Source organism: Camelus ferus, chromosome X, assembly GCF_009834535.1.
Source record: "Camelus ferus isolate YT-003-E chromosome X, BCGSAC_Cfer_1.0, whole genome shotgun sequence".
Lineage (NCBI taxonomy): Eukaryota > Metazoa > Chordata > Mammalia > Artiodactyla > Camelidae > Camelus > Camelus ferus.
Genome location: NC_045732.1, coordinates 89,386,775 through 89,410,021, shown reverse-complemented (window position 1 = coordinate 89,410,021; position 23,247 = coordinate 89,386,775). Strand labels below are relative to the sequence as shown.

At 46.5% G+C, this 23,247-nt stretch overlaps 1 long non-coding RNA gene across 1 annotated transcript; it reads left to right on the top strand.

Annotated features, from left to right (window-relative positions):
- The first annotated feature begins 56 nt into the window (after nt 1–56).
- LOC116661918 lies at nt 57–11,813 on the top strand. The gene is made up of 3 exons (XR_004317858.1): nt 57–168; nt 1,490–1,641; nt 10,107–11,813. It is a non-coding gene; the product is annotated as an uncharacterized LOC116661918 (long non-coding RNA).
- The last annotated feature ends 11,434 nt before the right edge of the window (nt 11,814–23,247 follow it).

Here is a 23,247-nt window from a genome sequence, read left to right as displayed (position 1 = left end):
GGCCTGAAATCGCTTTGGAAGCGATCCCATTTCCGGTCTTAAGCGCGTCTAGATTCCAGGGGATTGGGTGGAGCGTGCCCCGGTTCCAGATCCCAGCGAGGGCTTCTCTCCCATCAGCCCTAGAGAAACCGGAGCGGCTGGGGACCTCCTTAAATCTGTTATGACTGGGTCAGTGATTCTCAAACCTCTCTGTGTAGGAATAATTTCTTGTGAGAACCTGTTAAAAATTCAGATTTCTGTGCTCTACCCGGACACCGGTACGCATTGGATCTCGCATGAGCTCGAGAATTCGCATTTTAATAACCTTTCCTGGGTATAATGACTCAGATCTTCCGCTTGCGGGTCACAGCGGTCTCGAACTTTCTTTGTATTTTCTTCGCTTAGAGGCCGGAGCTTCGACAAAGCTACCCGGTACATTACTCTGCGCTTTCGGCCGCCAGCAGAGGGCTCTTGGATCTTTGGGTGCGCCCCAATGGCCCCGCCTCATGTCTTACAATTAGTCGCTTGGTGGTCCCGCCCCTGTAGTCAAATTTTCCCTTCTGGGTGGTCAGCGGTGAGTTGTGACCAGGCCAGAGGCGATGGTTATCTTTAGGGAGGTGTAGTCCGCACATTTGTCCTGAGCTAGGTTTTATTGTTTTTTGTTTTTCTGGGTTTGTTTTTTTTTTTTTTTTTTTTTTTTTTTGGTTGTTGAACACCAAACTTTAGTGTTGTGCCAAGACAGAGAGGAAAGAGCTGCCTGCGATTGTGCCTCCCAGAGGCCCTGATGGAAACCAGACGAGGGGGCAGGGGCCCCACCGTCCCGAACCCAGAGAGGCCAAGGCACTTGAAACAGCTGCGCGTGGGCTGGAGTTGGGCTTATGGACTGGGACTTGGATCCACGGGCATGCCGAGTCCTGCGGATTCTGTATATTGTGGCCTGGGATGCTGGGCATATTCACCAGGGTTTCTGGCCAAGGTGATTGGCTTTTAGCGCCTCCCTAACCCCCGCCCCAGCTCCCAGGGGAAAAAACTGTTTATTGTGAAACCAGAGCAGTCCCTGAGCTTGGAGCCAGTAGCTCCAACCTAAGCCTAGCGTGGAGGCCTCTCATTCGTATTTTTGTGAGTTCTGCCGCAGGTCCCCAGAAACCCTCAGGCGGCTTCTGGAGCTTTGCCATGGGTAGGTGGTTTTGGCTTCAGATGCACCCCGTGGAGCAGATCCTGGAGCTGCTCCTGACCATCCTGTCCAGGAGATCCACAGCAGGGTGCAGAAGCTGCATCCCCAGAGCTTGCCAAGAAGCTGCAAGTCTTTTAAAACACACGTAGAGAGGGCTCATGAGACTGAGGGATTAGGTGAAAGAGAGGGGTAGGGGAGGTTTTATCTGTGGTTTGGTTGCCCCCAACTGGGACATCACGGTATCTGACTTCCTCACTAGGATGTTCTTGATTGCCCTGAGTAGATCTTATATGGGCAAGTGACTTTGTAGTTTAGTCTCGAATATTCATCCTGTAGGTTTTCCCCGAAGCCCACAGAGGAAACAGTGAAGAGTGCCTGTTTCCACAGGGAGGCAGCATCATTCTGCAACAGTCAGTGTCAGCTCTGGCGTTAGATCAAAGGGGTTCAGATCCTGGCTCTGCCTGCTGCCCACTAGCTGCGTGACTTGGGTAAGTTACTTTCCTGTTTCGGCCTCAATTTCTCCCTGGGTAAAAGGGCTCCTGGGATTGTTTTGAGGATTAAAGGGAGAGCAGCATGGACATTTTGATGATACTGCTGGTACTTGGTCAGTGCTGAAAACTATTAGCTGGCCGGGCGTGGTGGCACACGCTGGTGGTCCCAGCGACTCGGGAGGCTGAGGCAGGAGGATCACTTGAGCTCAGGACTTCTGGGCTGTAATGTGCCCAGATAACTAAGTTCAGCTTCCATATGGTCACCTCCCTGAAGCAGGGGGCCACCACATTGCCTATGGAGGGGTGAACCAGCCCAGGTCTGAAATGGAGCAGGCCAGAACTGCTCTGCTGATCAGAAGCCGTATCTTGCTTGCGCTGGTGCCCTCCAGCTTGGGCAACACAGCAAGACCCTGTCTCTACAAACAAAACTGTTAGCTGTTATATTAGAGTCAGCAGTCTCGTCCCCTATGCAGAGCTGGAACTCAGTTAATGGTGAACTTGGGAAAACTGCTTGGCACTGAGGCTTTGCAGTCACTGGCCCCAGGGCCCCCAGGGTTAACTCATATAGCAGGGAGGAAAGAGAGCATGAAAAAGGAAGGGGAAGGAGAGGGGGAATGAAGTACATCCGGAGATCTGCTGGGGAAAGGTGCACACTGCAGAGGACCCTCTCCCCACACCCTCCCCACCGTCACATACAGTCACATTTGTTCATGGACAGGGCATCAAACCCCCTCTAATTTAAACCATCCTTTTCTCTTGCTGGGTCCAAAGGGACACACCGTGATCTTCTATTGAGGGTTTGCCCTCACATTCCTGTAATAATCTCCCTTGCTGCTGGGCCCTGGTGTGATGACAAGTGACAGCAGTTTGGCTTCTGGGCCACAAACTAGGGGCTGGGGACAGAAGGGCTTTTGGAGGAGCCTTTGCCTCAAGACACATTGTGAAAGTCACTGAGTTTTAAGCTGGAGCCAAGGGACACTCAGGGAACCCTGGCTCTAAGCTGCATGAGACTCTAGGCCTCAGCTCCCAAGGAGACCCCCAGCCGTACAGGAGACAGAAGAGGACATTATCTGGGCAGCTGGGAGGAAGAAGGGCTTTGGAATGGCCTCACCGCCACCAGTGCGATGGGGCATAGCTGCTAACGAGAGAGAGCTTCTGAAGTCAGGGTTCTGAATGTGGAGTGAAAGACCTCCGAAATGGTGGTGGGTGTTTTCTGGAAGGGGGGAAGCTCTCAGCAGAGCCTCTCTTTTGAGTTAAGCTTTTGATTTTGACATCATTGTAGATTGACATGCAGCTGAAAGAAGTAGAGAGGTGTCCTGTCCCCTCCCCTCCCTTCCCCAGTGGTAACTTGCTGCAAAACTAGAACCACAAGGTACAAGCAGGGCCTTGACACGAATGCAGTCCAGACACAGAACAGTTAGTTCATCGCTGCCGGGACCCCTCCTGTGGCTCTCTTAGAGACCCCCCCACATCTCGTCCGCCCATCCACCGCTCTCCTACCCACCCCCAGATCCCTCACCCCCCCCAACCACGAATCGTTCTCCCTTTCTAGAATTTTGTCATTTCAAGGATGTTTTATAAATGGAATCATGTAGTCTGTAACCCTCTGAGATTGGCTTTTTTCCCCACTCAGCATAATTCCCTGGAGGTTTACCCAAGTCCTTCTGTGTAACAGCATTCGTTCTTTTTATTACTGAGGGCCAGCCCGTGGTCTGGATGTGCCAGTCTGCTGAACTAGTTGCCCACTGAAGTTACCAGCTTTTGGCTGTTACAGATAAGCTGGTATGAACATTTGATTGTTTGTTGAAATTATTTTTATGCTCGATGCTTTACAATCACTGTCAGAGAATTGGGACATCTAATTCATTTTGGAGTTAGTGTCCCTTGATTGTCTTTTCTCATTCAACTTGTGAACTTCCTGGTTCTTGGTGTGAAGGCTGACTTCCCATTGTGTCTGGAACATTCTGGGTAATATGTTAGGAGGTACTGGGTTCTGTTTAAACTTGGTGCTGTAGCAGGCAGTCCCCTGTGGAGGTTTGGTGTGCAGGTCCTGGCCTCCTTCTGGGGGCTGTGATTGTGAGGACAGCGTGATTGTCAGGGCCTCTGAGGTGCTCTCCTGGTTTGCTTGGTGTAGCGCTGGCTGCGGGAGCTCCTAGGAGCCCTGGGGGTGCTGCTGAGGGAATGGAAGGAGCTTCCCCCGGTCAGGCCACCTTGGGACTCTGGGCGGGGAGGGGTTCCTCTGGCTCAGAGGGAGGAGTGCTTGCTGTGGGCGGAGCTTCTGGAGGCGGGAGGACCCCTGCCAGTGGGGAGTGGGGATTGTTTCCTGGGCCTGGACTCCCTGTGGCCTGATTCCGCTTGCTGGTGCCTCTAGGCAGCAGTGTCTCTAGGGTAGAGGGGGGCAGGTTCAGGCCCAGGGGAGAAGCATGTGCTTCCTCGTAGGCACTTTGCTGTGGCAGAATCCCCCTTTTTGGTGTCTCTGTCTGGGAGAAGGGGGCTCAGACATGGCTGGTAGGAAAGCATTTACCAGGCTGGGTGTGGTTCCGGTGGCATGTCCTTTGCTAGAGCCCCCAGTTACAAGCATTCTCTGGGTGGGAGATGAAGCCTCAGACCCAGTGGGGAAGGGAGTCCTTTTCTCTATGGAAGGAGGGCCAGCTGGATGGAAGGAGGCTTGGGGCTCTGCATGGCAGCTGCCCCTCACTGTGGCCCAACCATTTTGGATCTCATTAAGCTCAGCTGCCTTCTCTTTGTAGAGTGTTTAGTCCCCAGGGGCAGGGACTGGGTTTGGGGAGTGGATACTATGCGGTAATAATCCAAGGGGCACCAGGGATTAGGGATGCTGATGCCATTGTGGTTTCTGTCACCATCACCATTGTCTGCCCCTGACTTTCAGCTCCCTGACATCAGCTCTGAGCTGGGCCATGAATCTCCCTCCTCCTGAGGGGACCGTGGATGATAAGGGGAGGATAGAGCCGGCTGGCAAGGCAGATGCTACCATCTCCCCTAGTGCCCTTCCTCCTCGCTGAGAGCTCCCGTTCCCAGGCCCTTCCTGCCACTTGCAGAGGGTCCTCTTCCTCTCACCCACACGTGTCAGCCCCGCCTTCCTCGTTTGCCTCTCCCATATCTCAAATGTAGGCCCCCTTCCCTTCTCCCCCATGAAACCTGTTCTCCACAGACCCGTTTTGCCCCTTCACCCCTTGGCTCTTTTCTAGAACTGTTCGTGATGTACCTGGGGCTGAAGAGGACCTTGTCCTCTTTCCATTGCCTGGGTGCTTAGGGGACATGCCTGTGTACTTCTCCCAGGAGGCGTGCGGTGTGTCAGGATTATAGCAAGAAGGTTCTCTCCAGGGACACGGGACATGGTGCGGGAGACTGATGGGAATGTGGACTCAGTGGGTCGGACTTCTTTTCCAGAGATGGAGACTGGGTCAGTTCTGACCAGGATCCTGTCCCTTAGACACTCTCCTCCCTGACATCAGCTCTGAGCTGGGCCATGAATCCTCTAGGAGGCATCCTGTGATCTGATGTCCCCTTGTCTAGGATGAGTTCAGTGGGCTGATGTCTGGTGATGACACAAAATCTGTGGGGAGGAGTAAAGTTGACACTATTACTAATCATTCTCTCTGGTTAAGATGGTAATTTATGTGGATTGTAAATCTCAGGGATGTAGCCTCTCCCTACCACCAGGACCACTGTAGTATCCCCTATGCAGATCTTATGATGTCATCAAACTAATGTAGCTCCTACTTGATGCATGGTGCATTGAGCCTCAAACAATGAGGAGTCCCAGATACTTGGCCCCAGGCACTGGAGACAAAGACTGTTGCCTGCTATTTCAGTCAACAAAGGATGTTGCAACCCTGTCAGCCCCTGCAACCACCCCCAGTGGTGTATCCTGAGGGAAACTCAGGATGAAGAAAAATGGGATACTGGCCCTAATTAAGATGAACATCAAAGGAATGTTTTCAATGAGCCCAGACTCTTGCCTCTCCCCACACATAGAAAAGCACTAAAATCATTAACTTGTTATGTCTGTTTTTCTGTGTGTGTATGTGTGTGATTTAGCAGTAATCTGTTGATGTTCAACTGTAAGGTTTTTTTTGTTTCCAAGAAAAGCTCCTATGTATCCTGGCTCCTCCCTTACCTCTTTGAAACAGTTCCTCACAGCTGTCTGAGGGGCTGCCTTCCTGGGCTATAGTCCCAGTAAGGCCACAGAATAAAACATAATTCTCAACTTTTAGGTTATGCATTGTTTTTCAGTCGACAGCACTAAAAAGGCATCCCAGGAGTCTTCACCCAGTCCCCAGTCTCGCTCCTCTTCTAGCAAACTTTACAGGCACAGCTACCCTCTTCTTTGTTTTAATGAGATGATGCTACACAAACTATTGCGTGTAAAACACTTAGTACCGTGCCTGGTACACACACGTGTTTGCACCAACTGTGGGCAGATAAAACTGGTAGATTTTCTTTCTTCTGAGTCTCTGGCACTGGGGTTGATGTAAGGCAACATTGGGAGGAATTTCAGGGAGTAAACTGCTAGAGAAGGGCAGGACTGATGACCTCTCATTCTCCTGTGGTCAGATTTCAAACAGCAGGTCCAAGCCCCTTACTGGAGGCTCCCATGAGGTCACTGCAAGGGACAGCCAAGTTCATACTTTTAGATAGTCCCCCTTTCACAGTGCATGCCTACCTTTATGTTCTAATAGTCCTATAAAAGAAACCAAAACGGATTTCAACTGGTTTTCTATAAAAGTGAGATTAATGCTGGGACAATAAGGATCCTTGGTCCCTAAGATAGAGTGGATACCAAAGGAGATCTGTGAGATGCGGAGTGACCCTCAGCAAGAGCCATACCTCCTTGTAGCAAAGGTGTGAACGTGGCAGAGGCTCCTGGGTGGGGAATCAGTACCACATTTACGTAGCAATAAAAACAAAGCAGGTAGTACCAAAGATAGGGCACGGATGGTGGAAGAAGTTGTGGTTACTTTTTTAATAAATTTAATAAATATATATATTTTATTGACGTATAGTCAGTTTACAATGTGTAAATTTTGGAAGAAGTTTTGTAGCAACAACAATAGTCACTGAATTGTTTGATTTTTTTTTAGGAAATCCCTTTAGAGATCACTTTTTCTACAAATTTTTACTACAGTAATAATGGGACATATGTGTCTGACCATCATCATCAGAAATTGGAGGTTTTAGACTGAGCAGTCTTTTAAAAAGAGTTTGGAAAGATTACTGTTCAATCACTGCCTCAACATATACATTTTTAGAATGTGCAAAATCACCACTACAGCTTTGAGAGTTATCATATATCTAAATATTTCACAAACAGTTGAAATAACTAAGTGGTAACATGTGTTACAGGAACACCTACTAGCAAATTTATTAGCAGGAGAAGGTATTCCTAACTTTTCTTTGGGTGTCAGGAGCTCAAGAATTGCAAGAACAGTTGAAGGACAAAATGCATTTATTTTTAAATATTCTGTAGCTCTCAATCTAGCTTGCGAGCACTTTTGACTCAAAATAAACTTCCATTCTTAAAAAGAAGCCTCATTCCCTCTGATAATATTTCTTACTAAGGGTGGATCATATGCATGTCTTCCACAAGAGAAAAGGCGTAAGGTTCCCCCTTGCCTGACAGTGATACACAGTAAGGAGGCAGAGAGAATGACCTAGGTAAATTCAATGATGTCACACAATGGTTGCTGATGAAAAACTGCTCACACTGCTCATAAGGAAACCTGATAAATCTTCCAGTTAACATCAGTAGCTTCAGTTCATTCCTCAACCTGGTAAAGAGCATCTATGAAAAATGTATAACTAACATCATACTTAACGGTGAAAGACTAAATGCTTTACCCCTAAGATCAAGAGTAAAGATCTCGGGGAAAGGGTGTAGCTCAGCAGTAAAGCGTGTGCTTAGCATGCCTGAGGTCCTGGGTTCAATCCCCAGTACCTCCCTCAACAATAATACAAAATAAATAAATAAATAAACCTAACTACCCCTCCCCCAAATAAAGCAATTTAAAACAAAACAAAAAGAGTAAGGATCTCTTATAGATTTTCATATCCTGGACTTTTGTATGAATGAAATCATATAAAATGTGCTCTTTTGTGTCTGGCTTCTTTCACTTAGTGTATCTACCTATTTATTTATTTTTTTATGTAATGGACGTACCGGGGATTGAACCCAGGACCTCGTGCAACCTAAGCCTGCAGTCTACCACTGAGCTATATACCCTCCTCCCCTATATGTGGAATCTTAAAAATGAAACAAACAAAAGAAGGTGAAACCAAACTCACAGATACAGAAGACAAATGGGTAGTTGCCAGAGGTCGAGGTAGGGGGAGCCAAATAGGTGAAAGGGATTAGAGGTTATAAAATAACCTCCAGTTATAAAATAAATAAATAAGTCACAGGGATGTATAGTATAAGGAATATGGTCAATAATGTAAAACTTTGTATGGGGACAGATGGTTACTAGACTATGTAGTCCACCTGAAACTGGTACGTCAACTATATTTCAATTAAAAAAGTAAAAAATAAAACAAAGCACTTCTTGCTAACTTACTTTATGTGTAACAGCACAGAACAGAAAGCAGACATGACCACAAATAGCAGGCATTTTACAGAATAATGAAGCCAGATATGTAACCAAGCAGGACCCTGGGGGGCCTTCCCAGGACAGACCCCTCCCCTATATCCTCTTCTGTAGCTCCCCTCTGAAGTACCTAGATGATAGTATCAGATGCACATGTCCTGAGTTGTTTTAGAGATGCTGAAACCCCCACCAAATGGCAGAAATGAACTACTTGACGACCATGAGCACGTAGCCCCCAGACCTACTGGCGCCTCAGGATTGATAATGTTAACCCCTGTGACACCACCCTGTGCCCTCACCATGAACCAATCAGAGAATTGTGCATGAGCTGATCACATATCCTGCGAGCCCTGCTCCCTCAGCTGGCCTTTAAAAATGCTTTGCTGAAACCCTTCCAGGAGTTCAGGGTATTTTGAGCACAAGCCACCCACACTCCTTGCATGGCCCTGCAATAAACCTTTCTCTCCTACAAACTTTGATGTTCCAGTTTGGCCTCACTGTGTGTCAGGCACACAAATTTGCCTTCAGTAACAGACACAGCATCATGTAAATAACAGATTCCTGTGGATGAACTTGTCTTTGTACACAAAGTTCAGCTACTTACCCTATTATTTAATCTGCTCCCATCTTAGATGTATGGTGCTTTTCACTAGTTTTATAAAGAAACTAAATCAAAGTACTTCCTAGAATAAAATTAAATATAATTCAAATGAAGTGTTTCTCAACTTCCCTGCAACAGCATGTCATTATGATTAATGTCCATGAAATAGTCGATGCACTGAGTTTGTCCTACTCCCCGTATTTAAAACAAATGTATAAAAGACTTCTCCCTACTTCTTACAGTTGCCCAGAATATTTAGTGTCACTGACCCACTCTTACGTCTTCTAATAGATTTCCCATGAGGAAAGGAAATTGTAATTAACATGACTTCTCCCACATGCGTCTGGAGGGTAACAGCCTCTCTGCTGTGGCATGCAATGTGGCAGAACACTTACCTGTACAGCCAGGTTTGTTTCCTGCAGCTCTGTATGGTCCTCCTTATCATGGTCCTCCTCTGAGACATGGGCCCCTGGAGGGACTGGAGAGCCCAGCTCCCTGGGGTCTGCCTTCCCATCACTCCACCTCCTGGTCCTCGGCCTGAAAGGTCACAGGGTACATCCACCCTAGTCTAGACTAAAAGAATATGTCCCTACCAGTCCTTCCCTTATTTGCCCTCTCTTTAGCAGGGAGGAGTGGACATGACAAAGCTCGTGGTTTGGGTTGGTCCTTGCATATAAGACCATTTTTAAATGTTCTTGACCTTGTGGAAGGATTTTAGTTCTGAATTTACTGTGCTCTACACATCCAGACCTACCCAACCACCACTAAAATTTGCAGTGGGAAAATATTTAGGGAGATGAAACCAAGATTTTCTTTCCCAAAGTCATTCTTGCTGCCCAAGAGCCCTCCCTCATTGAAGCTGAGGAATCCTCTTCAACAGAATAGCAGAAATCAGCATCCAATCAAGATGTAGTTTTGGGTTTCTGAAATAGGTTCTGGGAGCCCATTGCCTAGAGCTTAGTTTTGAAAGCAAACACTTTTGCTCCTAAGAGCCAAGCTTTGTTGCAAGAAAGAAGTATGTGCAGACCCCCAAGGTGCCAAACTTAGGGCTCAGAGCCTAGAGATTTGCGTTTCAAGCCACAGGTAAGCAGGATTCGGGACGGGATAAAGTGCTGATTTCTCTCCCCTGGGAGGGAAGAGGGCCCTTCTAGAGCTAGGGAAGGGGCTGGGCACAGTGCCAAAAAGTGCTGCCAAGCAAGCAGTGTGCTGCACAACTCCAGCGTGCATCACGTGTGACTGGATTCACTTAACTGCAGAGTGCACAACCCGTGTAACTGTACGCAGTGGTCCCGGAGAGAGGCTGGAAAAGGAAAGAGAGAGGACTGAGACAGGAAACGTGAAAGATTGGGGATCCCAGCGCAGAATGACACCTGGCCCCACAATCTACCTGGAGCTCTGGGAGGAAGCCATTGAGAGGACGATGGGACGAGGCAAGAGAAGGTCAGAAATGACAACCTGGGAGAGAAGAGAGGGGGAAGAGAAAGGAGGAGAAAGGGGGAGGAGTAGAGGAGAAAGAAGAGGAGGAGGGGTGAAGAGGACAAGGAGGAGGGGAGAAAAGGGGGAGGCAAGAAGGGGAGAGGAGAGAGTAGCCCTGATTCGGGATGCAGGATTTGCCACACAACTGAAATGCAGAACAAAAAAGTAATTAATTGTCGTAAAGAGATAAAGTTTAAAAACTAAAGGGGTTGAGTCACCTTAGAGTGGCAAGGTTTAATAATTTCCTCCCTCAGTATTCATGGGGTGTCATGAGCCAGGTGACATCAGTTACAGAGATATAAAGAAAGCCGGTCGCTTCTGAACAGCTAAGTTACTACTTGCAGTTACAAATCTGCTAGAAAGTGCCAGCATCCACAAAACCTCCAAGTACTATCAAAATGCTTGCACGTCCATTGGAGAGTTTCTCTTATTCAATAGCTGAACTTCATGAAACAGTTATTAGCTATTTCATGAAGCTGAGCCCTCCATGCTAAAACATAAGAAAACCTGAGTTAAATGTTAAAATATGTATCTGCAATTGCTAGCATTTTTTGGACTCTTTGGTACTGATGGACACCATCTGACTCCACCCACGGGCACAGCCCCCAGGTGGGCAGTGCCCTCCGGCTGCCCCAGCTGCTGACCTCGGTGACAATTCTAAGCTCACTGGTCTTATGCAGAAACCAGGAGAGAGAAGGGAGCACATAGCAAGAAGGGGAAGGAATGTTCTCCCAGACAGGACCTCATCATAAATGCTCCCTGTCCCAGCTGGAGTCACTGCCTGCTCCTTCCTCCACCCACGGTGCCCTCCGTCCCTCCGCGGGCCACTTGCTCTGGGTCCGGCTGCATCAGCGGTCCTTCTTACAGTAAGCTCCTTTACCGAGTCACATTCTTTTCTCAGGTTGGGAAATAAAAATGTCAAGGGCCCTTGCGGCAGTCTAGGCGAGGGGGTTTGTTGACTCAATGCGGGGTCAAAAAAGAGGTTGGGTGAAGTAGTTTCAGACTGGGTAGGGCCGTGCCGCCACTACCAAGAAAGTCAAGAGTGGCAGAGTGCAGGGGAGGTGAGGAGCTGTGTTTTGGCCCCCCAATCCTCCTGTTCATAACCATTGTCCTGGGGGTAGATGTGAGAGTAAAGAGAAAGAATTTCAGGCTTTAGACTCCTTGGCACTCAGAGGTACCAGTATTCTGTGCCCGCACGCACACGTGTAAGTATACATGATGCACAGGCAGTGTCTGCGTGTACAGTCCGCACAGCTCCGGGATTCTGCTGGAGGGTCTCTGGTCATCACCCAGAGCACAGCCATCCCCCTCCCAACACATCAGGGAGCCCCTTCCTCCTCCTTTTCCCTTCCGGCTGGCCCTATCTTGGAGTGGGGCAAGGGGAGGTGGGCAGGCAATAGAAAAGAAGAAGGGAGGGGAGGGAGGGGAGCCCGGGAGGGGGGCCCACCTCGTCCTGGTTTCATGCGCACTTCCTGTTCCTGTTCCTGTCCCCACCCCAGGAAGACCAAAGAAGGATTGGCATTGCATCTCTCTCCTGGAGCCTTTGGGAGTGACGGAGGATCTTCCCTGAATATTTGGTATTGGTCCTCCGGCACCACACGGGGGATGTTGGTCAAGAAGGACTCGTATCAGAGCAGGGCTGTGAACTCCTAGACAAACCAAAGGACAGGAGGTTTTTAAGGAGGCTGAGTGTGGACATGGCTGGTCCTGTGCAGCAGATATACCTCCCATGTATCTCCCCTCCTTCTCCCGCCTCTCCTCTCTCTCCCTCTCCCTGTCTCCCCCACCCCCACCTCACCCAGCCACTGCCCTTTTTAATTTTGTTTTTGTGGTTCTGACTTCGGGAGAGACAAACCAGGCCCTCCAAGGAGACACCTTGAGACCTCGTGCCCCCAGTGAGTGAGGGTCTTTTCCTCTGTAAGCCCCGCACACCACTGAGCCTCTGTGAGGACAGCCTCTCTGGTCTTGAACCCACCCAGACTCCCCGTGAGTCCACACCCTCCTGAGGGTGAGTGGTCACAGCTCACATGAGTGTGTGTGATGACGCCGTCACCAGCCAGTCCTCCGCGGAGGGTCAGGCCACCCCCGTGAGAGGTGGAGGGTGGGTACCAGTTGTTCTGGGGTCCGCCAAGTCTGAGACGGCGAGAGTTCCGCCTGAACATCTGACTGGTCGTCAGGCTCTCCCACCGCCAGCCCCCCTGCCCCTGGCTCTTAGCCCTCCCTGTCCGCCCTCAGCTTCCCTCTCACTCTGGATGCCATTTCCCACGTAACTCCCATTTCCAGTTTCTCCCAGTGAGCATCTGACACTCGCAGCACATCCCTTGGGGGCTCTTTCCGTGGGAGCCCTCGCACAGTCTGGTTGACCTACGGGCTGGCTTCGCTTCAGTCCAGCGAATTCTCTTCACCCGGCTGTGGCCTGAACACGTGTACTTCACGTGGCACAAATAAAGGGACCTGGGATTCCACTTCTTTGGGGGCAATGACAAGAACAACTACCTTTAGAAGGCCCTGAGGGTGTGATGTCCCCATTTTTAAATGCCTTGTGTTATGATTTTTTTAATATTAAATAGAACCAACAAAGACTATTTGATGCTGTGGAATATCTAAATGATATTCTCATGAGCATCAGAATTTAAAAAAAAAAAGAGTATCTGAAATGTCCCTCTGGCTCATGGCCTGTTCTTAAACAATGTCTTCTCACCAGAGTAAGCAACTACTAGGTTTTAGAGGGGAACACAGTGGACGTCTCTCCAAAACACCTAGGGGACAGGAGTCTTGGGTCTTCGAGTGACCTGGGACTACGTAATTATTCCCTTGCTTTTTGCTGTTGTTGTTGCTCAGATTAAAGGTGGAAGAAATCTGACCTGCAGTGTAATCTACCACCTCCTCCAAGTCTGAGAGCTCCTGTATAGACTGTTAGAATGAATAGAATTGCCTCTCCAGTGTGACCTAAGGAAACTATATTGGCATAAAAACATAAAACCAAAAAGCATGACAGGCACCTTTTATTTTAACAGGTGAAACAGTGAGGAGTTTGTTATTTTGCATTTTTTTTGCACTTTCCAAAATTATGGACAGGCATAACCAGGTAGGTTATATGACTTTTTGGCAATGGCCAGCTCCACCCTGGTGTGGCTCGTGTCAGCATCCACAGCCACTTGGACAGATCCAAGTCATTTCTGTGCCTCCCCAGTTGCCTGCCGAGTAAAAAGCTCATCACGTTTTTGGAGGTCAGGGTGGGTTTTAGGTATTTATCTGCTATCCTTTTGGTGATGGGCGTGGGTGTGCTGGGACTGACTTCAGCGGCTCCCTGATCCATGACTGACTGACACCACAGATGGCTTCAGGAAGAGAGCGCAACCGAGAAAGCCTGAAAAAGACAATGAACCCCATTTTATGTGTTTAACTTGTATCAAATCTTACCTTTTTGTAAAATATCTGGATGAATGACTTGTTATTCTAAAGAGACACCCACTTAAGAAGACAAAAGGCAATTATTCTAATTTCCTTATGTAAATAAATTATAGTATTATCAATAATACGATCAAAAATTCAGCTATTGAAAAAGATGAAGGGGTCTCTATGTACTGACCTGGCAAGGAGCTCCAAGAAATGGTAGTTGAAGAAACTTGGAAAACAGTATCTGTCTTATCATCCCATTTGTCTTTCTTCAGAGTCATCTATATTGATAAAAGTAAATACAAAATATAAGGTCTGAGAAAGTGACAACAAACTGCTAATGGCAGTTCTTCTGGTATAGGGACGGAAGATGGCAGAGTATAGGAAAGGAGTGGGGAGATGGATAATTAACTGATCTCTATGGATGTAATTCTTACGTGTATTTTCTATAGCAAAAATGTAAAAATATGAGTCAATTCTGTAAAATTATTTAAATAAAATCAGATTCCTCAGAAGCGTAGACCGGAGACACAGAGAGGTGCCAACACCCAGGCAGGGGGACCCAGACGGCAGCCTGTTTTCTCCCAGGGAAGAGCACTGGGGCTCAGAAGAAAGACATCAAAACCCCAAACCAAACAGCAAACCAAGCTGTAACTGGGTTTCAAGGAAAGAGCACAGATTGAGCCAGGGAAGACTCTCTACCCTGTCTGTGGCTTTAAGAGGTTCTCATTCCAGAGGGAAAGAGAAGGTGATGACACCCATTCTCCAGTCTCTTAGGCCCCCAAGGCCCCCCCCCATTTTACCAGGAATATGTTCATGATAAGAATAGCAACACAAACATTACCAGACTTTCGCTCAGGAAGTCTGCCTGCCAGGCACTTTGCCAAGGCCTTTACATATACTAGCTCATTTAATGTCATAACAGATCTGATGTGTGCCATTGTTATACCCATTTACCCAGGGCAGGGCCCTGAGGTACAGGAAAGGCATGTAACTGGCTCAAGGTCATATAGCCAGTATGTGACAGAGCCAGGATTTGAACCCAATTTGTCGGGTTTCAGAGTCCCGACCTTCCACCCCTTCGGGATGCCTCCTCTTGATCCTCGTGGAAGACAAATAATTCCCATCCTTCTATTCGTTTTGAGCACTGAAAACAGTATCTTAGTGCCTTTACCTGGTTGTACATGGGGTGGAGGAAACCTGGCTGATGAGCCTTCCCAGCCACTCAGGGAAGGAAGTGTGTGACCTGAGTCCTTCTCCCAGACCTCCATGCCTCAATTTCCTCAGTTGTCACGTGAGACTGAGTGGGGCAGCCAGTGTGAGGGCAAGTCACATTTCCTCATAACAGCCATCTTAGTTCCTTAAACACCACCACTATAAAAGAAACCTACAAAGCCCTGTCCTCACTGTTAATCCTTTGACATCCTATAAAAATTCATGTCCTACCTCTAAACAATATCCACATGGGTCACACACTTTAATGTTAACCATATAGTTGTTCTGTATCAGAGACTCACAAGGAAATATGGCATGAGAAGTTTGACCACTCACAACCATATTTTCTATAGTTAAACACCCCACTTATGCAAATTGGTATTTACTAAAAAACAGTTTGAGAGTTATAGCCAAAGCTGGATCCAGAGATCAAGGAAGTGTCAAGAATCCTACCTGGACTGAACTGCCTTGCAATTTTCACTGGGTAATTGGGTCTTGAGACCACAATCACTGACATTACCCAGTGGACCTGTTGAAATGCAATGAACACTGTTTTAGGACACTTTTTGTAATTCCTCCCATTGGGAGAACTTTTAATAGAGAGATTTTGTCAAGCCAAGGAAGGGCTCGGAGACAAAATAGCTGAGTGTCCAGGGAACAGGTACATAAATGGTACCCAGGTAATGGCTTCCAGTGCCTCTAATTCATCGTATTCAGCCCTGATCATGGAGTAACCCAGGTGGTGGTAGCCATTGTCAGATCTTGCCATTGCACGTGGCCACAAGGTTCTGACAGCCATTGTGAGTTACCATGACTCCTCTTGGTGCCTAACCAATCAGGTCCTGGGACTTAGAGAAAGATAGTGGGAGAAGGAGAAAAAGAAAAATTTTTCTCCCCTTCTTTGCTCTCTCTTCCAGACCAATTGTTACTCTTGTAAGAAATGTGGCTTCTCAGAATAACTCCTGTGGTCTGGGGAAAACACTCAGATACATGTAGCTAATGTAGCATCTTTATCTGCCATCACAAAATGAATTGGCTTGATGAACTCCAACCCTGCTGGGGAATAGTTATGTGAAAGGGCTAACATTTGCCCACATAAGCAACATGCTGCTGCACACACAAGTGTTAGGAGTACAAGCTCAGGAGACAGGCTGTTTAATTTCCAATCCCAGTTCTGTGTAACCTCGGGCAAGTCCCTTAAACTCTCTGATCCACAGGATCCCCCTCTGTGAAGTGGGGATGACAACACTTCCTCCCTTAGGAGTTTGTGAGGATTGACTGAGATGGTGACTCTAAAGCACTCAGAACAGTGTCTAGCACCCAGGGAGTGCTCAGATGACCTTAACATTCAGCATGGTGGTCATCTCAGCCAACCTCTCTGATTTGGCTCAGTCTCAGTTGGCTATACTGTATATTCAATCCCTTCAAAGTTGACCTCCCCAGTGGCACTGTTCCCCTCCTCTCCATCCCATTTCCAAAGAAGAGGTCTTGGAGTAATGCAAAGCTCACGATCCTCACAGTATCAGCCAGAAACTGAGCCTGGAGTTCCCATGTTAGCCTGTACCAAACCACGAATAGGATTTCATTTTCCTCCAGCCAGGAATTTTCTGGTGACCCCTGTTTGGGTTTCAACCCTGTATGGGTGACCTTGGGACTCTGGGGCCATGGGTAAATGAATTGTGATCAAAGGTTTGATATCAGATGACCCTGGATGCAGATTGTGCTTTTGCAGTTCTGGAGTCAGCAAGCAGTTTACTTTCTCAGGTTTACTCCACTGCTCTTGTTGGTGAAAAGGGAGCCCAAAACTTTCCTCACAGACAGACCATGGCCTCATGGGAAGACCTAAGTCTCGAGCAGGTCCATAATCTAATCGAGGCCTCTTCTCTAGAATAGGGCCTGTCTAAGTGCTTGGTAAGTCTTTTTCCAAATGTCCCAGGACTTTTTTCTCTTGGTTCAGCACAAACTGCAGTCCTTTGAGCAACTAGTAACACAGAATAAGGGATCAGGTTTGCTGTTGGGATTCAGCAGAGGCCACTGTAGCATGGATCTGAGGATTCTGCAGACTGTGGACGTGCCCCTGGAACTGTGGCCTTCATTCCCTTCTGGGGGCCCTCCCCACACCCTCTTTCTCAGCTGAACCAGTTCCCATGGTTCTCCTTGGAAGCCCCATGAATACCTGTTGCCAATGTGAAGCCTGCGGACTGTTACTATTATTCCTCTTGTGTGGTTATTTTGTCCATCAGACTTAATTGCTTCGCATGCATATCCTACTCAGTATTCAACTGAAGACTCTACAGGAACCCTCTACACATCCCTAAAACTACCCCCCCAAACATAGCTGTCTCCTCTCCACTGCTCTGCCCTGCCTATTCTAGTCTCTTTGGCCTCCCTAGACCCCCAGGTCTGTCTTCTCAGCCCAAAGGAAATACTGGACTCTACTTGGTTGCCCCACTTCACACTGCAGTTTGGGAATCCTCTCAAGCCAGTAATCTGGGGGCAAACCAGGGTTCACCTGGTTTATTTCCCCTCTCTCAGCGAGCACTGTCTTGCACTGTCTGATAATAAATATCTGAAAAGAATTCTTTTGTATATTTCACCTGGATTTTGTTTGTTCGTTTGTTTTGTGGAAGAGACTAACTTCAGTCCCTATGTATGACTCCAAGTTCGTCAGAAGCGGAAGTGTCAAAACTTGAAACTCTACACCCACTTGAATAAATGTTTGGTAAAGACCTTTGCCCTCCTATTGGCGGCCAGCTCCGGGAGAGCAGGACCTGTGTTTGTTCTTGTTTACTGAGTCCTAAGGCACTTATCACAGCGCCTGATTTGGGACTGGAGCTCTTCCGAGATTGGTTGAATGACCAGAGAAATAAGTGAGTAGAATTCTGTCTCCCTTGTCACCTAATATGTATTGTACCTTTACTGGAATAAGTTGTTGATTATAGTCATTCTATTTTGTTGTTGTTGTTGCCTGCATCTAATGTTTTCTCATCTCCTTTTTAATTGGCTTTTAAAAATCTTGTCATGATTTATTTTCCAGCAACATTTTGGTATAACTATATATAATTAACAAGACATAATCATAAATCATTGAATACAAAATAATACCAAAATGCCACATTTAAAATTTTCAACAAGAAACAACAAAACTAGATTATAGCCCAAAACAAACCCCAAAAGACAGAGTTCTTCAATTTGGTCAGAAATCTCCATAAAGCTAAAATGAATTATCACAGAAACAAACTAAAAGTAGAGATCTTATTGTAAAGACCATTGAGTCTTCAGTCTGCACATACTGGTCATACCTTTAGCCTTTGAATGCAATAATTTTGGGGGTTAGGCTTTTTTGTTATATTCTTTCATACCCAATTAAAAATTTGAAATATTAAAACTTCCTCATTTTTTTTCTGTTTAACATGTTTTCAATATACCTGAAAGGGTGAGAGTAACGAGTTGATAAAATTTTATATTCACAATGCGATTTTTAAAATCCAATCATTGTTCTCATTGCCTGCTTTAAATGCCCGACTCAGCAAATCTTCCTCCTGTTGTTCCTTTTTCCCCTCCTGACAATCTCAAAAAAATAGTAAAATAGTAATTAAACATGTAATTCATTAAATCAATTCTTTATAGAATTTCTTGAACATTTATCATTTAGTTTTTTTAAATTTCTTAGTTGATTCTCCTACATATTTCTCTTAAAAGGAAGGTTGGAATTAATTATTTTGATCAAATTAATTCCTTTTTTGGTAAAAGACTAAATCTTCCCATATTTAACACAAAAGGAAAAATGTTCTTTTGGTAAGTATAATCAACTATAATTTTTCCTAAAATATTAGTTATAACTTAAAATTTTAGAACAGGCTTATCTTATTTAGTATTGGAGATATGTTCTTGCAAATGGAAGCACTAACCAAATCAGTACTGTTCAGTCATTACAGCATAAATCTTTTGGAGATGCTTTCCAGGTATAGTAAATACTATGTATGATCAACATATAATTAATATGGAATTAGGAGTCTATTACCTAATGTTTTTTTCTTCTCCGCCTTCTTTAGAATTTGTCTAATGGTGGATTTCACTAGGCCTGGAATATGGCCCACCCAGATCCACCTGATGTTCACCTACTTAAAATTTGCATTTTTAACAGCCTTTAGTCATCAAAGTAATTCCTTCTTTGACCATGCAAATTATTTGCTGAGAAGCAGAATACCACAATGAGAAAATAGAATGTTAGTGGCAAAAGACCTCCACAGAGTAAACAAAACAAACTTGTTATGGACTGAATGTTTGTGTTCCCCCACCCCAAATTTGTATATTGAAATTCTAACCCCTCAGTGTGATGGTACTGGGATGTGGGGCCCTTGGGGTGTGATTAGGTCATGATACAGCTCTCATGAGTGGCTTTAGTGCCCTTATAAGGAGCTGAAGTGTCTGCAGACCCCTGTGTAAAACCAGGAAGCAGGCATTTACCAGACAAATCTGTCGGCACCTTGATCTTGGACTTCCCAGCCTCCAGAACTATGAGTAATAAATTTCTGTTGTTTATAAGCCACACAGTTTATGATATTTTATTAGTGCAGCCTGAACAGACTAAAACAAAACCTACCAGCAAGTGCCTCTCGAAATGGGCAAAGTGACTGTTTCTGTGGGTTTGCGTTCACAGAGACTTGTTTCTTTCTGTGCCCACGTATCCTTGCACACCTGCTGTCCATTGCATTTCAAATGTATTTATAAGAATAATTCAAGACCTAGAATTTGAGCATCTTAGTCCAGAAAGGATTTTCATTTGTTTCTGCCAGATGCCTGGGGTCATTTTAGATGAGGTCCAAGAAAACCAAGTGCAAAACTTGAGGTCCCCTACATAACCTAGGGTATTTGAAACTAACCTGTAATTCCACCCAGTATTAAGTCCACTTCTTGTTCTTACAAACCATTGAGTCTAACAACTTGGGGGCCCAGATCATTTCCGGCAGAGTTAGAAGCCCCGTGTTGTGTGATTCTGGTTTCTTTCACCTTGTTAGATAAGGATGTCGAACTTCACTAGGCTGACAGTTTCCCATAGGGAAGTAGTAACTTCCATGTCCCTTCACACGATTATATTCCTATTTTCCTTTTGATTTTTAAATTCAAAATGATATGTAAATTTTTAAATATACAGAGATATGGAAAGAATAGTGTCATGAATGCCCAAATATTCAGCATCTAAACTCAGTGATCATTAACATATTGCCATGAATATTGTGCACATAGGGAGCAAAAATTTCCCACCCCCAAATGTCTCTGGCATGCAGATTATTTTGAGCTGAAAACAAATCAAGGCCTAGAAGACTCAGGAAGAACCTGTGACTTTCCCCTAACTGCCTAAAGAATTTAGATATAGAGCCTAAGGAAAGACAAGGGAAAACTTCCTTGGCATTTCCTCGCCTTCCTCTCCACTTCCTCCCCAAATCCCAACCTGGAGCCTGGCGCCCTCCCTGCCTCCTTCCCCTGGGCTGTCCCCGAGATCTGAGAATGTCCTGGTGGGCACCACTGCTCCCCTCACCTTGGCTCCTGCCCTCCCCCCATATCCTCACGATGGTTGACCCGGGAGAGCCTCCCCGACTCGCTTGACACCCACTAGGCCCCATTCCTGGGCACCTCTTCCTCTCCTGTTCTGTGGGAACAGAATTGGCAAAGTGGCAGGAGCAGGGGTGGCCTGGTGCAGAGGGAGCCAGGCGGCGAAAGAGGAAGAAGCTGTCTGGGGTAGAGGAAGGGCTGGGAGGGACCCAGACAGGCTCGTGGGCAGCAGCCATGCCATTGTTTTCTGGGAAGGAGAAGATGAAGACCTGGTCCTGCACACAGAGGCATGGACAGGCCCACCGTGCTCTGGTGTCTCCTCCCCAGCAAGCAGCCACACTCCCTTGACCTCCAAGCTCAAGAATCACAAATGCAGACCCGAATGCAAACGGACTGCTGCCCTCTGCTTTCTCGCCTCCTCCTCCTTCTCCGATCTCCTCCTCTTTGCTCAGCCCATCTTCTCCCTAAATGTCCCTCACTCACTGAGGGCAGGAGCCCCGGGTCGGGGATATGAGCCCACACCCCTCACACCTGGCTCGGTTCAGCTTTCGTTTCCTCGGAGCTGTCTCCACCTGTGGGATCTGAAGTTGGAGCTTTCTGCCTCTTCATTCTGTCCCCTGAATGAATATTCCAGCTGCTTCTCTGGTCCTCGGGCTTTTGTATGATGTGTTCCTGCTGGTCCTCACAGGAGCATTGCGTTCCATATGCTGAGGAGGGAGTGGGCAAGGACGCAGCAGAATGATATCTTTCCCCTTTATTCCGTTCTGCTATTTCTTTCCTTAGTGCCCACATCTCTCCTTTTTCTGAGCTCGTGAGGGCTGATATGAGTGGTCAGGCTGCATGGGGAATGGGGCCTCTAGAGGCTGCATGAGGGTTGAAAGGGAAGACTAGGTACTAATGAGTCAGCCAGGAGCCCTGACATCTCCATCCTTTCCCACAACAGTGGGGGCAAAAACGCCCTTTCTTCCTGGAGCCCTTGTATTCAAAGGGAAGCAGAGTATCTGAACTTGGAACCAGGAATCCTCAGTTCTCTTCCTGTTTCTGCCCATTCACATCTAAAGGTCTTCCTGCCACTTGCCTTAAAAAAACTGACCTCTGAAATAGGACCCATGTTCCCTGTTTTTGACCTCTCCTGGCAAGGTCAGTATAGACGAGGACCTGCAAGATGGGCTTTGAAGCTCACAGGTGTTGTAACTGGGGATGGCAGCTTGGGGAAAACCGAGTGCCCTTTGGCTGACCTGTTTCCAGAAACTTCGCTGAATCTCCTGAATGGGCAGTGACTGCTGGCTCCATTGATGCAGTACCTCCTTCAATTTTTGAGTCAATCTTTTCTTCCTAAATGCTACACAAATAAAATGTCCTTTGGTAGCATGATGGGTGCTACAAAACATGGATTCACACAGAGTGCCCTCTGTAGAAAGTTGCATTTCCCTTTAATTCCAAGGGCACAATCCCAGATAGTTAGGAATATAATGGGCTCCTTTTCTTCCAGATCACTTCCTCCCGTGAGCTAGCTCTTTCATTCTTTTTAGTGGCTGTTCTACAGTCACCTCTCTCGTGAGTTTGAGGATATACCTAATGACATAAATACTGTCCACAAAAATTCCACCCCTAGCCATCACTTGTCCTTTTTTCAAGCATCCCAAGTTCAGGGGATCTTGTATATCGTGGTTCTGTTACTCATTAGCAGTGTACCTGGCGGAATGGGGACACTGGCTTATTGTTTAACACTGACTAGAGAGTAGCATCTCTAGAAAGGAATGTCAGACCGGAAGGCTACCCTTCTGACCATCATTAGCCAGCTTAAAAAAACAGCTGGAAATTATGAAAAACTCATTATGGATGCTTAAAAGCTGGACAAGTAGACAAACTGATTTTTTAAAATAATCAGCGGAAAGATGAAGAATGTTCCACATGTTTATGGACCATCTTCTGTGGCCAGTCAGTGTTAGGCATGCTCACGTGTCTCACGTAATCCTCCCAGCAGTCCTGAGAGGAAGGAATAGTAATTCTCCATTCTACAAGCATGAAAACAAACTTAGACAGGACTCGATGGAAAAACTATCTGATGACATCTATTCTAAAAGAGTGAATGTTGGTCATCTCGGGGTAATTTGGTAACAGTGGAGTTTTGTTTAATGTTTAATATGAAACAACTTATGAAACAGTAAGTATACAGAAGGCTTGGACAACATCTTAAACTAGGATCTGACATAGATATAGACCCATGTATTCCAACTTCCTTGCCATTCCCTTAACATCAGATTGTCTTCTCAGGAGATACAGCTAGGACACCCCTCGCCCCCCTGCAGATACCAAAATCTGACACTCAAGTCCCTTATACAAAATGGTGTAGTATTTACATATAACCTATGTGCATCCTCCCATATACTTTAAATCACCTCCAGATTACCTGTAATAGCTAATACAATGTAAATGCTACATAAATAGTTGCCAGTGTGCAGCAAATTGATGTTTTACTTTTTGTACCTTTCTGGAACTTTTTTTGGAGTATTTTTGACCCACAGTTGGTTGAATCCATGGATATGGAACCTGTGGATATGGAGGGCTGACTGCACTCACTGAGGCCAGTGGGGAAGGAAGAGGAACCACCAACATGAAAAAATGTCTGTCTGACCTCGCTCTCGCTGAGCCAGGACTCTAAGCCACAGGCCTCACTCTGCTCTGACTGGACGTCCGCTCCTGGCATCCAATGTTCACCGAGGCTATGAGGCCTTGAGGCCACAGGGC